We start from the raw sequence: 5,800 nt of genomic DNA on the forward strand, positions 1-5,800 counted from the left end.
AGTATCATTCGTGGTGAAAAGCATGTACGAGTAGTCAGTACATACACACACAGCATATACAGTGAAAGTGAATGCTGCAATGTCATGTTCCCTGTGCCACATTCTATAAAAGCTATTCCAGAGCCAGACATACCTGCAACTCAGGAATGCAGGAATTTAGGATCAGTTGATAGCTTGGGTCCCAACTCAGAGGTCTATTCTGAATGCAAAGCACCTGAAAAAAACTCACATGAGACGGTGATCACAAAAGAAACCTTCTTTTAGCATTTTTCATCTACAAAAGGGCTTAATATAGGAAAGAAATTTGGAGAAATGAGCTGGACATAATATCAAATATAGTTGCCACTTAATAACTGCAATTCAAGAAGCGATACAGTATCAATCACAAAAACAAAAACAAAAACCTCTGCCCACAAGTAGCATTTGAGAAACAGATATTCAAACGAGAACAAGTTGCCAGATAACAGATTTCAAAATTATACTCTCATATAGTTTCTAGTTTTGGGACCTTGTTTTTTTGTTTGTTTTAAAGTCTTATAAGAATCTTTGTGGGAAAACTTTCAACTTTTCACCCACCTGCAAGTAAAGGCCATTTTCCATCACACTAAACCTGAGCACTTTCTGTCATAACTCTTCTCTCACCAAGGTTGGCATCAGGAGGTTCTGGGAGAAGAAGGGAAGCTGGCAATATACTGGCGACAGGGATGCCTGAGGAGGCAGTGGCCCCATCGCGGTCCTGTGGAAAGGGAGGGTGCTGTGGGCTCCTGCGTCTCCCAGTTGCTGGGCACTGGCATCAGCTGGCTGCCTAATCTATCTGCCATGTGGATGTGGAGCAATTTGGAAATTACCTAACCATTAAATTTTTCAGAGAAAAAAAGGTGTCAGTTATGTTATTCTTCAAATGTATTGCACGTTTGGGTTCCTAGTGTCTCGTTTTGTAACCAGTACCTTAATGGAATAAGCCCTTGTCTTTAGGCCTTCATCCTCTTTCAGTTGGTTCTTTTATTTTGCCTTATCCATTTGTACATCAAAAACACTGACATTTAAGTCTGACTTATTTACTTTACATAGAGTTAAACCCTACTTTTGGTGAAGACCTCTCCTCTCACCTAGGATGTTCTTTCCTCCTGTCTCCTCCTGTGAAACACTCTGAGTACCTTGTGCTGATATATTAACATTCAGTCAAACCTTTTGTAATATCTAGCTTTTGAGCAACTCTCAAGTTTAGTTGTTCAAACAAAACACCTTCCATTTAGATAGTTCAACTGGAGAAAGTCTGGGGTCCTACAGACCCAGATTTCAATCCTGACTCTCCTACTTACTAGGTGCATGCTCTGGTCAAGTCCCTTGGCCTCGGAGTCTTGGATTCCTCGTCTGTTGAGTGACAGTCGTATAAAACTCATTCCATGGGGATGTGGTCATGAAATCAGACCATGTCTAGAAAAAGACTTTCCTGTCATGCCTTCCTACTTGCTGCATTCTTCTTTTTAAGAATTTTTGCTCAGAATTTAGCCTTCTTTTATTTTTTACCATTTCTCTAAACCACAGTCTATTTAAATAAAGGTAAAATATTGAAAACGTTTTTTTAGATCCTATAAATAATGTTTTGTAAAGTGGAATCTAATAAGTGAAATATGGAAAAACATATCCTTTAAGTGTATTTTCCTTATAGTTTCCAAATACTGTAATTTCAATATTATTATATTGATTACTAAACAGTTGGATAAACTGCTTTTTACTTTAAAATTAGAATGCCTTTAACATTACATGCAATTCATCGTGGCATATTTATCATGCTCGCCTACCTCTACTTCCAAGATCACACCAAAATTACAGTTATTACTTTTTAAAAGAAGACAAAAAATATATACTCTCAAAAACAAAGAAAATTAGAGGAGAGATATTATCAGATAAGCAATTTCAAGCCAGCTTTGGAACCAAGGGGGATGGTGGAGTGGCGAATGGCCTTAGTACAACAGAGGAGGCTGCAACGTAAACAGCCGGGGCAGTGGGTCTCATGGGCAAAGAGCCCACTTACCTGCAGGACCTATGAAGTTCAGGACTTGGAGGTCCCAAGTGCCACACAGAGTGGCAATGAGGCACAGGGCTGAAAATGAGAGGAGGGATGAAAGTCTATAGACAAAATCACTGGACCCCTAGGTACTTTACCCAACCCCAAGTAGCAGACAACCATTTCCCTAGGTAAGAAAAACAAGATTTATTCTCCCAACAAACTGATCAGAAAGGCTCCAAAATTAGAGGCAGCTGCTGAAACGGGATAAAGTAAGAGTCTGCAGAATGAGTGGTGGGATCCTTAGCTTTCTGCCCTGCTACGAGGAGACTGGAAGCCAGGAAGAAGAAGTAAAAGTCATTGCATCTTAGAATTATGAGCCCTGCTGTGGTTTGAATGTGTTCCTCAAAGTGTTGGAAACTTAATCCCCAATGCGACATGGTTGAGACGTGGGATCATTAAGAGGTGATTAGGTCCTAAGGGCTCTGCCTTCATGAGTGGATCAATGCCCTTATTGCAGGAGTGGGTTCATTATCTGGGGCGTGCGCTCCTGCTAAAAGGATGAATTTGGCCCCCTTCCTCTCACATGGGCTGTCTCAACCTTCTGACTTTCGCCATGAGATGACACAGCAAGAAGGCTTTTGCTAGATGCGGGCCCTTCAGCCTTGGACTTCCCAGCCTCTAGAACTGTAAGAAATAAATCTCTGTTCTTTATAAATTACCCAGTCTCAGGTATTCTGTGATAGCAGCACAAAACGGACTAAAACAAACCCTATTAAAAATATCTGTCCATGGGCTGAGCCAGTGGCGCACTCAGGAGAGTGCAGCGCTGGGAGCACAGCAGCGCTCCCGCCACGGGTTTGGATCCTATATAGGGATGACCGGTGCGCTCACTGGCTGAGCGCGGTGCGGCCAGTCTCAAAAAGGAAAAAAAAAAAAAAAAGAAAAGAAAAGAAAAGAAAAACTGTCCATAAATGAAGCAATTCAAACCATAACTACGTTCACTCTTCCAGACACCCACTCTAAATGGAAATAGAAAGTTACCTGAAAATTTTATTCAAAATTTCTTACTTCACTTTGTCTCTTCTCTCCCTGGATGAGTTTTTAGTCAGCCATCTGTCTGTTCTTACCAAGGAAATCAAAGCTATTCAGAGTTACAAAACACCAATAATTTGTTACATGCATCTTTCTCATTTGGAGTCTAGTTTTTAATTCCTTGTTAAGAAACCTCTACAGTGTTCCATTAATCACACTGATTATGAGTTTAAAAATGTCTAGAGTGGATCCTATGCATAGCAACCCTGTGTATGTCTGTCTGCAGGACACAGCCTGCCCTGCAAGGGCTAGTAGGGTTGGGAGGGCCTGGCACTCACCTGGTCCATTTTGTGCAGATGAGAAGGCTCAGGAGGGAAAGGTGAGGGAAGTCACACAAAGTCACGCACCTTACTCATTGGCTTGCCAGGGGTTAATTACATATTTCTGTGTACTTTATCTTAATATCTCCTTGCTTCTTGGATAAACACCTAGGTTTTTGTCTTCTTTTAAAAAATAAACACCTAGGTTCTGTGTTGAATACCTGCTTTGTCTGGTACCTAATACGGCAGTGCGACATGGGCCAAGGTGCTTCAAAAGGCATCTTGGAGGTGACAGGCTAGGGCTTTCCCTTTCCTGTGGCCTTTTTCTCCCCATACTACCCCCCAGTTTTCCTTTATTGGCACAGAAAAGTTATTTTCCTTTGTGCCTTTTACTCTACCTCCAAATAGGACCATGCCACCTTCCATAAAGTTAGTTGTCTGGCAATGGTGGGGGAGGTAGAGAAGTGGGGTGGAACTTAACAAATGAGTTTGAAGCTCAAAATTCAGCTCCTCACCCTTGTCCCAGTCCCTGCCCTTATGATACCCACAGGGGGACCAGAGGGTGTTCAGAAGAGGCAGCAGGGTGTGTATCAGGGACCTGGGTGCTGTCTCTCTCCAAGTTACCAACCTTTGGGAAGATGTTCCTCTGAGCCTCAGTTTCTTCACCCCTCAAATGGGGATAATACCTACTTCACAGTAGATGATTGTGAGGATTTCAAAAGATTCTGATACACTTGCCACTCAGGAATTCAATAAATTTCAGTTTCTAAACGTGCATCACCAATACAGGCACTGCATATGTGAATCCTCTGGGCTGGTGGGGTCTGACAGTGGGAGGCCAAGTTCCCTATACCAATGGGTTCTCTACCTTTTGTGGGCATAAGAATCACATGGAATGCTTGTTAAAAATACAATTCCAGGCTCCATTCCCAGATATTCAATAGGAGGTGCTTCCTATGCACACCTGGGGAAAATCCGAGATAGATTCTTCACTCTTCTTTCCAGTCCCCCTTCCTGTTTGCTGTCAACCCCTGCCTCAGGCTCACACAGGGCTGTCTCCATCATCACCTCCAAGTGGTCTGATGTTCAACTTCCCTGCAGGAGTGAAGGGCAGAGACGGTTGCCACAGCCTAGACAGGGGTGAAGGGAGCCCTCAGGTCCCAGAGAGGAGTATAGCTTTGAGTTAGAACTCCCCAGGGACTGGAGGTTTGCTGCCCTGCCCTTCCCAGACAGGTCAGGAAAAATCCAGAGTCCTAGTAGGCAGCCAGGATGCAGAGACCAGCTGCACTTAAAAAAGGAGACAATCCTGCCAGCCACAAGCAAAATATGTCTCCCCCCATGCAAGGAAAGGGGCAGAGCCAGAACAAAAGATGCATTTGAGACTGTCCTGGGAAATGTAATGACTGGCCAGGAAAAGTGTTCTTCTTTGGCACTGGCTTGGAAGAAATTTTAGAATCTGCCCAAGGGGAGGAGTAGCTGGTAAGATTTGCTGTGTCTCCCACACGTATCCCCATAGGGCTGGCTGTCTTCTAGTTACTTGGGCTTGTCTCCGGGGCCTCTAGAGCTGGACCCTGGGGCATCTACACCCCAGCTCTCTCAGTAGATGCTCCCTCCCCCAAAACACACACACACACACACACACACACACACACACACAGAGAGAGAGAGAGAGAGAGAGAGAGAGAGAGAGGCAAACCTACACCTCCAAGTCTCAGAGAACCAAGGTGACAGGATTTCCAAGCTGTTGAGGATGATGGCAGCGTCTCCACGGTCCCCGCAGGCTCTTGGAACCAAGCGCGTTTCCTCAGTTTTCCCAGGAGCGGGAGGGAGTCAGCCCAAGATGCTGTCGGAGAAGGGCAAAGGAAGGTGACCGGGACAGCGCTGGGGCACCGATGGGGGCGGGGAGCGCGTTTCGTCGCCACGTCTGAGCCAGGGCAGGCAGCAGGCGGGCTGAGGCCATCGCCAGCCACGAAAAGGGGTTCTGCCTAGAGCCACTGCGGAACGGTCCTCGTGCGGCCCGCCTGCCCAGAGGACACGGCCCTCCCTTGGGAAATGGCAAGCCCGAGGGGAGCAGCCATTGCTCCCATCCCGGGACAGGAGCACCTCTGTACCCAAGTTCCCCGCCAAGGGGGCCCGGGGTCCTGGTGCCAAGGCTATGCGCTCCCGAGAGGCACAGGGACAGGGTTGCCCGCCCCTGTGTGGCTCCCGTTTCTCGAGCCAGAGGCTGCAAACGGCTACTCAGCCTCCAGCCCGCCCTCGGCACCCAGCCGGCACCTCCCGCTGTTCGGCGGCCCGAGGCACCTGAAGAGACGCGCCCAAGTCAGACCCTGCGCCCCTGCGCCCCGCGCGCTCCTGCTGCCGAGCTCGCGCCGCTCCGGCTGCGCCGCAGACCAGCGCCCGCGAGGCCCCTGCCTGGGATCCTCCCCGACCCCCC

Source organism: Galeopterus variegatus, unplaced genomic scaffold, assembly GCF_000696425.1.
Source record: "Galeopterus variegatus unplaced genomic scaffold, G_variegatus-3.0.2 Scaffold11690, whole genome shotgun sequence".
Lineage (NCBI taxonomy): Eukaryota > Metazoa > Chordata > Mammalia > Dermoptera > Cynocephalidae > Galeopterus > Galeopterus variegatus.